We start from the raw sequence: 8,815 nt of genomic DNA, 5'->3' as shown, positions 1-8,815 counted from the left end.
ATGAGGAGAGAGAACAGGAGATGTGAATACATCTTCTTTTTTGTAAATTCTTCCGTTTTGAAGAAACAGTGTGGTTCATAGTGGCGATCATCCGCTCTGGAGTTAGACAGCCCAGGTTCTAAATGCAGCTTGGCCGCAGAGCGGCTGGACAAGCCCGGGCAAATAGGTGTTGTATAAGAAATTGCTACGATCTTTATTAACTCATATTTTATATTGGAAAAGATGTTACATTTGAAAAGATTCCTGGATGCATTTGCCTTCTTTCCACCCCCACCCTCTACCCCAAAGCTGGCCATGGCTCCCCATATCCCTCGGTGAAAATGCTTGCTTTTGCATCGCATTGGAAATTTGTCATTATGTTCGATAAGTTGTAGAGATACTAGAACCACCTGACAGAAGAGGGAGAAGAGAAAAGAAAAAACAACCATATCCAAGAAGCTCAGCAGAGCTTGCTGGGGCATTTTAATATAATTTCATCTAGTACTCCCCCTCATATATATATAATATTTCTTGAGGGTCTAATACGTGTGCGGTTATTATCTCCCTTTTAAAATGAGGAAACAGTAACACAAGGTTAGTAGCTTGCCCATAATCACACCTAGTTGGAGCTGGAATTCGAACCTGTGTGATCAGCTTCCAGTATATGTCGTGCATTTAACCACTATCATAACAAACAATTTTACACTCTTGCATGGAGGCTGTCTCAGTCTATTCGGGTTGCTATAACAAAACACAACAGACAGGCTGGTTTCTAAACAACAGAAATTTATTGCCCACAGTTCTGAAGGCTGGACGTGCAAGAGCAGGGCACCAGCACAGTTGGGTTCTTGTGAACCCTCTTTTGGGTTGTGGACTGCCGACTTCTCATTGTATCCTCCCATGGCCGAAGGCGAGAGCTAGTTCTCTGGGGTCTCTTCTATAAAAGCACAAATCCCATTCACGAGGGCTCCCCCCTCATGACCGAAGCACCTCCCCAAGGCGCCACCTCCTGATAACTATCACATTGGGGTTAGGATTTCAACCTATGAATCTGGAGCGGAGATACTCTCGGATGAGTCATGGAGAGGAGGTGACCACAGGTAGACCCGTGAGCTGGATCTGAGCAGAAGCCTCTTACCCCGTTCCCTGTACCTGGAATGTATGTTCTGTACAATATTCCCACACTAGGAGCTGTTTCAAGGCCACAGCCTTGATAGTAATATGTTATTGAGCCTATCTGAACTCTGTGCAAGACTGAATCCCATTATGGCCTCTACATAAAATGTTAGGATTCTGGCAGGAAGGGGCAGAGATCTACTCATCTTGTAGCCACTCAAGCCAAGTCTTATATGTAAGTTCCCTTGCATATGAAACCTGCCACCTATCAATTTGGAGTGGTCTGCCTCTTTCTTTGGTCTCTCCCTGCCCTTTGTGTACAGGAGCCAGTTTCAAATTTCACCCAGGAAACCCCTGGGGTTGGAAAGCAACACACACAAACATTCATACTATAGCAAAGGCAAAAAAAATACTTTTCATGTAGAAACATGGTCAAAAGTATGAATTTTTAAAAAAATTTTTTTTAGTGTTTATTTTTGAGAGACAGAGAGAAACAGCATGAGGGGGAGAGGGCAGAGAGAGAGAGAGAGGGAGACCCAGAATATGAAGCAGGCTCCAGGCTCCGAGCTGTCAGCCCAGAGCCCGACACGGGGCTCGAACTCACAGACCGCGAGATCATGACCTGAGCCGAAGTCGGACGCTCAACCAACTGAGCCACCCAGGCGCCCCAAAAAGAATGAATTTTAATGTCCATCAAGTGGCTATACGTTGGGTTCCCCAATCATTTCCCCTACTTTGGGTTATTTACGTTGTTTCATATTTTCAATGTTCTAAATAAGGTGAGATAAATATCTTTGTACACGAAGTCTTCTCTGTGGTTAGGATTATTTCCCAGAAGTGCAGATATAAAGTCAAAGCTAAGAACATGTACTTGGCCCTGGATCCTATCACCCAGTGGTTTTCCAGATGGGTCCACTCCCTGTCAGTAGCCAGCAGCTTCCTGACTCAGCCTGGATGTCTGATTCGCAGGGGGCTGGGCGGATCTCAGGAAGCTCTATTTTTACCAACTTTTTTTTTTTTTTTTTTAACCAACTCTCCTGATAATTCTACTGCTGGCCAGTTGTGGGAATGTTTGACCTATCCAGTACCTTCCTTTTCCAAGCAAACATTTTGGACTTTATAGGAGTTAACTCTTTTCCACTGCCTTCGAAAACAAATCCACAGTAGTACCTCCAATTAAATAGAAGTAGTTGCGAACACTAACTCCTTCAGCAAATTCACTAAATGCACGTGGGTGCTGATTTAGGTGCTGGACACACAGGGATGTACAAGACAAAGTTCCCACTTGAGTGGGGCTTACATTAGGGTATGGCTTGGCAGATACTATCCAAGAAAACAAATAAGTGACAAAGGTGATTTCAGAGAGCGAAATATGCCGTGAAAAGTACCAAAATGGAATAATGTGATAGAGACCAGTGTGGGGACACGGGGAAGGGAAGAAAACCCCCTGGATGAGCAGATTGAAGCAGACGGTCTTGGTCTGTAGTTCCAGCCCTCTTATTACCCAGCCAGGTGACTTTGAATGAATCGCTTTTACACGCCTGGCCTCAATTTCCAGGGTTGAAGTAAACACGTAAGATCATTTCTACCTGTAACATTTTCGTATCATTTTTTGGATGTAATGTTCTCTACAGAGCTCCTCCTTCAACAAGTATTTCTTGAATGCCTACTGTGTGCCAGTACCCTACTAGGTGTCGATGAATCAGACACAGACACCCAGTATCCTCTGTGGAGCCGACAGGCTGGGAGAGGTGGCTGATAATAAACAAAGAATTGTGCTAGGAACTACTTCATAGCTATTGTAAGAACTATTACTGGGAAGAAATCACAGGGAACACAGCTTGACTGGAGATCGTGGAAAGGCTTCCCCAAAGAAGGGCCATTTCGGCTGCGGTGTTTGGCGAGGATCCCAACTATTGAAAGCATATCAAAACCCTCCTAGGCCGTGTCCTGTGAACTTTGCCTCTGGGAACCCTGGTCATCTTTGCTGTCAGCTAGTTCTGGTTTGACAAAGCCAAACATTGTTTCTAGAATCAAATGTCATCAGGAGGGACATCCTATGGCCTGAGGTCAAGATACGCCAGAGTGAAGGAGGCATCTGGCGACACATCGAGCACCTCGTTCTCTTTCTCTGCCCCCACCTAGGGCTGTGGGAGAGAAGGCCAGTGGCTGACACTCCTGGGGCCGGACTTGGACTATCCCTCCCCATTTCCAGCTTTGAGGGTTATGTCAGGAATGAGTCTCTTCAGTAAGAGGCGAAGAAAAGCATTTCAAATTGCTCTGGTCATTTTGGAAAGTGATTACTCCAGTTTTTCTATCCACCCCCCTCTCCCCACCCAACTGTCACACAAAGACACAGAAACCAGGTCTATTACTGGGCAAGAGTTCTTAGGATCTTGAGCCTAATGTCCTGTCTGCTTTAGCAGCAGGAGCCAGAGAGTGACCACACTGCTTTCTTCCTCTTTGGAGGATTCTGTACAAATTCTCGCTCTGCATGGGATCACCCACGCCCTGGCTGGGCCCAGGGTGTTAGCATCCTTAGAAGCACAGCAGAGGGAGAAGAAACCCTTTCTTAGGGGGCTGAAAAAAGGACAACGGGGGCTCTGTCTCCAGGGCCTGCGCCAGTGAATCAAGGAAAGACCACGGCCCATGTGAGGGGTCCCCTGTTCTCCAATCAGTTCTCTAATCAGGGTGCTGAAGTCATTTTATGAAATCCATCATTATGAAATACTGTCCTAACTCTGAATAAGAGCCCATAGCCCCACATCCTTCCCCCACCCCTAGCAAGGCCATGTGGTGCAGTGGTCCAGTGAACAGATTCTGATGCCAGAGTGCTTGAGTTCCAATTTTAAACCTTGTGACTTCAGGCAAATCATCCTGTAAGCTTGGCTTTCCACATCTTTATGTAAAACTGATAAAAGCACATGTATCATGGGTTGTCTTTTTGAAATTGAGATATAATTGACAGATAACATTATATTAGTTTCAGGGATATCTGTCATTAGCCTTTTTTTTTTTTTTAATTCTTGAGATAGAGCATGAGCAGTGACGGGGCAAGGGGGGTGGGGAGAGAGAGAGAATCTTAAGCAGGCTCCACACTCAACCCGGAGCCTGACACAAGCTGGGATTGTGACTAGAGCTGAAATCAAGAGTCGGACGCTCAACCTACTCAGCCACACGGGCACCCCAACCTATCAGTAGCTTTTTATTTTTATTTTTAAAAATTAAAATCCAAGTTAGTTACCATATAGTGTAATAATGATTTCAGGAATAGAATTTAGTGATTCATCACTTACATAGAACACCCAGTGCTCATCCCCACAAGGGCCTCCTTAATGCCCATCACCCATTTAGCCCATCCGCCCCAGCCAACCCCCCTCCAGCAACCCTCAATTTGTGCTCTATATTTAAGAGTCTCTTATGGTTTGTCTCTCTCTCTGTTTTGATCTTCTTTTTGCTTCCCTTCCCCTATGTTCATCTGTTTTGTTTCTTAAATTCCAATCATGAGTGAAATCGTATGATATTTGTCTTTCTTTGAATGACTTATTTTGCTTAGCATAACACACTCTAGTTCCATCCACGTAGTTGCAAATGGCAAGATTTCATTGTTCTTGATCGCCGAGTAATATTCCATTGTATATCTATACCACATCTTCTTTATCCATTCATCAGTTGATGTGCATTTGGGCTCTTTCCATAATTTGGCTATCGCTGATAGTATCATTAGCTTTTAAATTAAAAAAAAAACGAGCTGATGTAGATAATGGGCATAGCACAGGGTCTGAGCTCAATCACTGGTGTCACGTCCTCAGGAATCTAGATTTCTGGCTGTTGCTGCTGCCTGCTGAGGGATGGTCTAGTCACTAGCTGCTGAGCACATAGAAAAAGCTGCAGATGAGAAGCAGGAGATCTGTTACCCATTTTCTCTGTGACCTTGGCCAAGTCACTACATCTGAAGACCGAAGGCCTGAAAATGAAAGAAAATGGACTCTAAGATCCTAATCAGCAGTTTATTATTTTCAGGAGGGCTCGTATGGGTCACTGGAAGGAAGGTAAAAGCTCCAAATTACTGGTGTGCTCTTCAGGACTTCCTTTTCTCTCCTGGAATCTTCCAACCACGGCACCCCCAGCCCAAGTTTTCCCGGATGCTCCTGGTGGAGGGAGAGCAGTTGCTCATGGCAGGGTTCCACCTGCTGAACAATGGTGTATGAGCCACTCTGGAGGTCACCTGTCCCGGCTTTCTCTCTTTACAGATGAGGAAACCAAGGTCCAAAGACGTGAAGGGCTCCACCCACCATCACACAGCCGTGGGTCCCGGAGCCGGGACTGGAACCTGCTTTCTCAGACTCTGTCTGCCACACCCACTGCTGCTTCTCTTCTACCCGGTAAGCAGTCGAGCGCAAGGTAGGAGTGACACTTGGACTCCTAACATGAGGAGCCTCGCCTGGAACCGACTGACCTGAGCAAACGTAGTTGCTCCTTTGAGGCCAACACACAAAAGTTGGGAGACCTGTCTTGCTTCCTGTTCCAGCCCAAGCTGGCTGTGTGTTTTGAGTAAACTACCTAAATGCTCTGTGCCTTTTCTCCACCTCAGCCCCAGCTACCCTGAAAGCTGAACTCCGGCCCTAATCCCTTACCGTAAATCATTACACGAAAAGCCCCAAGGGGAGAAAGGCTTGTTTTAAATGTGAAGCCGCTCAGAGGGATTGTTCAGCCCCCGACTTCTACTGAGGGACTCTGAAGCTTTCTGCCCAGTTCCCAGTTTTGTGCTCGGCTTTGGAGTTTTCTCTTGCAGGGAGTGAACAAAGCCCATTTAGAAACCCAATCCTACCCACCAGCCATTCCCTGGGGTCTAGGCCCAGCTCCTGGATCTATCTGGGCGGCCGAGAGAGGAAAGTGCCTGCCGCCAGATTCAATGGGCCCATTATGCTCGGCTAATTCCACAGCAGAACACTGTGTCTTTGAGGGCCTGGCAGTAACTCGTCCTACCTGTTCAGAGTCAGTACGTCCTGTTTGCTGGAGGGATGAGGGAAAGCAGCACACATCACATCTCAGCGTCGTAAATGCCATTTCGAGTTAATTATTACCACGTACAGTAGTACTGTAGTCAAACTCTGCGCACACCAAGTGTCCTTCCCAGGCAGGCTGGCGGGCAGCGCATAAGGGGGTCATTGTGTGCGCTGGGCGCGGGAGGGAGAGGCGCCTGGGGAAGCCAAGTGTGGTCTCATAGCTCACACCCTCGGGAGGGGGGAGGCTGGGACACTGGGCGCATGTTTTCTCATTTTATAAGGCAGTCTGTTGACCTTCACTGTTGACATGGGGGTACTGGTACTGAAGATGAAATCCATGCCGTTGGACAAAATACCCTGTCGCTGTAACCTGACGTTACAGAACAGCAGCCGGATCCCACCCAGGAACCGTTCCCATCACTGGCCGGAACCGGTTCTTTTGCAGCCAGAGCCATCCTCCTCCTGTTGAAGAGTCACGTGGGCCCATTTTGCAGGCTGACAGTTGGAGGGGGGTGTTCTAAACACCTGAAAGGCTCAAGTTGATGGCTATCAAGCCCCAACCAGTCTCTTCTGTCTGCCAGAGACGAAGCAACAATGTTCCCCTCCTGAGGTCTCGGTTTACAGCCTTGTCACGTTGACAATTAGGCAAGGCTTGCCACCTGCACTCCTATTTGGAGGTTCCTCCCAAGACAGTCCTGACATCACCTTTAATCAGCCCAGCTGTGACTCCACCTGTTTCCACTGGCACCTTCAGACAGAGGGGATTGCTCTAGGGCTAGAAGGCTGTGTCCTTGGCCAACCTTGTGGGTCAGCAAAACCAGTTGGATAATTTGGCAAGACCTAGAAGATCCTCCTCTCCGGGGAGGGGGGGGGAATAAAATCCCCCAATGCCTGAAATTCTGTCTTTAGTGCACACTTTGTGTCAAGCATTACCCTCTGTTGCAATTCTCATTTTCAGTCCAAATAACTCTGGGGTGGGGGTAGGAATATACATTCTTATCAGACGGAGAAAGGTAGCATGAAAATCTTGGGTGTTAGAGGTGGGGGTGCTGCACCAAAAATGGGGGAAGGGAGTCCAACAAGTGGGAGCGGGCTGGATGCTACCGAGGAGTTATGGCACCAAAAGGCACAATGAGAGTGTTTCCCGAGGGGCCAGAGTTACGCATTCTTGTTTCCTCTTCCCCCTTAAAACACATATTAAACAAAACAAAACAAAACCATAGACTTCCGTGCATATGAATTCATAACGACTGCAGTGGACGCTGTTGTGTGCCCATCCAGCAAAAACGACATTCCCCTTTCCTTTGGGGGCCGTTCCTTCCATCTTTCAAGTTCACGTGGCTCAGGGGAAGCTGACATCACCCCCATGCTGTAAGCATCATTCAGGCCCGGTCGGCCACATCACTGCACCCCGAGGTCCCACCGGCTACAGTCATTGTTACACGGACAGGCAGGCGTGTGGCCTGTGCTAAGCCAACACACCTCCAGTGTGGGGCTTTTCCTGAACCTGTTGGAGAAGGGGAGTGGTGTTTCTGCTGCTGGCGCTAAGCGGACAGAATGGAAGCCTAGACCAGCTCGCGGTCTCACGATGGCACACGAGCACCTGCCCGCGAGTGAACGCAATTCGGAGGAGCACAGAACTAAAACTCTCAGACAGCCCCCCTGCTTTTGCTGGCTCTGACTCCACCTGCAGCCGTGCAGCCGCACAACCCCAGACTCTCCAGTTGCGTGAGCCAAGGAATGTCTGCCTCTCTCCGAAGCCAGCCTGAGTTTCTGATGCAACAGAGCAAGTTCTAAGTATAAAGCAGACTTCATCGTATCGTCTCCAGGGCTGCCAGCCCCCGGCTGTTGGCAACATTCTTCTCTGATTCTGCCACATTCTAGTGAGCTTGGCTCTCACCTGGGCCGTGGTGTACCCATCAGTTAATTGTGGGGAATCATGGGACAGAGAGAAAGGAGGGAAAGAGAATTACCGATATGGAAGAACTTGGCTTTCCTTGGAAGAAACACGCTGTAGAAATCCTAAGCGTGATGTTGACGAAGCTGGACTTCACATTTTGTCCTTGAGCGGACCTTGGAGCTTTGCTACTCAAAGCGAGGTCCCTGGACCAGCAGTGCACGTCCCCTGGCCCTCGAGCGAGTGAAGAACCTCAGCCGCAACCCAGACCTACAAATCAGAACACGCGTTTGCACAAAGTCCTCAAGTGACTGGTGAACACGCGAAAGGCTGGGAAGACTGCTCGAGAGACTCCAGAAGTGCAGGACCCTGGGAATGCTTGTGTCCATTCTATACGCTGGGATCCCAGGCCGAGTCTCAGCTCCCTTGCTTTCAGAAAGTTTGAAAAACACATATCACTTCAATCTCCACGTTTCACGGAAGGGGGGTAAACTAAGGCTGAGGAACGAAATGACTTGTCCAGGGTCAGAATCAGCTGCTCTGTCAGGATGAAAAGCAAGGGTTCTGAAAACCTTTATGATCTTGGTTTAGGCAAAGATTTCGTAGATATGACACCAAAAGCATGATCCATCAAAAAAAAAAAAAAATTGGACTAGCTCAAAATTAAAAACTTCTACCCTTCAAAAGATACTGTTAAGAAAATAGAAAGACAAGCCATAGTCTGTTAGACAATATTTGCGAAACACACTATTTGATAAAGGAGTTTTACCCTTTCAAACTCAGTGATAAGAAACAACCCGATTGAAAAACGGCA

The 8,815-nt window shown here is 47.6% G+C and overlaps 1 long non-coding RNA gene across 1 annotated transcript; it reads right to left on the bottom strand.

The window, feature by feature from the left end:
• Positions 1 to 4,264: 4,264 nt before the first annotated feature.
• On the bottom strand, positions 4,265 to 6,529 carry LOC128776157 (uncharacterized). Its single transcript, XR_008421162.1, has 2 exons — positions 6,085 to 6,529; positions 4,265 to 5,062 (listed from the first exon to the last, which is right to left on the bottom strand). It is a non-coding gene; the product is annotated as an uncharacterized LOC128776157 (long non-coding RNA).
• Positions 6,530 to 8,815: the final 2,286 nt, after the last annotated feature.

The sequence above is a fragment of the Panthera pardus genome, unplaced genomic scaffold, assembly GCF_024362965.1.
Source record: "Panthera pardus isolate Hobbes unplaced genomic scaffold, ASM2436296v1 HiC_scaffold_12, whole genome shotgun sequence".
Lineage (NCBI taxonomy): Eukaryota > Metazoa > Chordata > Mammalia > Carnivora > Felidae > Panthera > Panthera pardus.
Note: the sequence above shows the minus strand (reverse complement) of the source record. Positions and strands in the feature narration are given on the sequence as shown.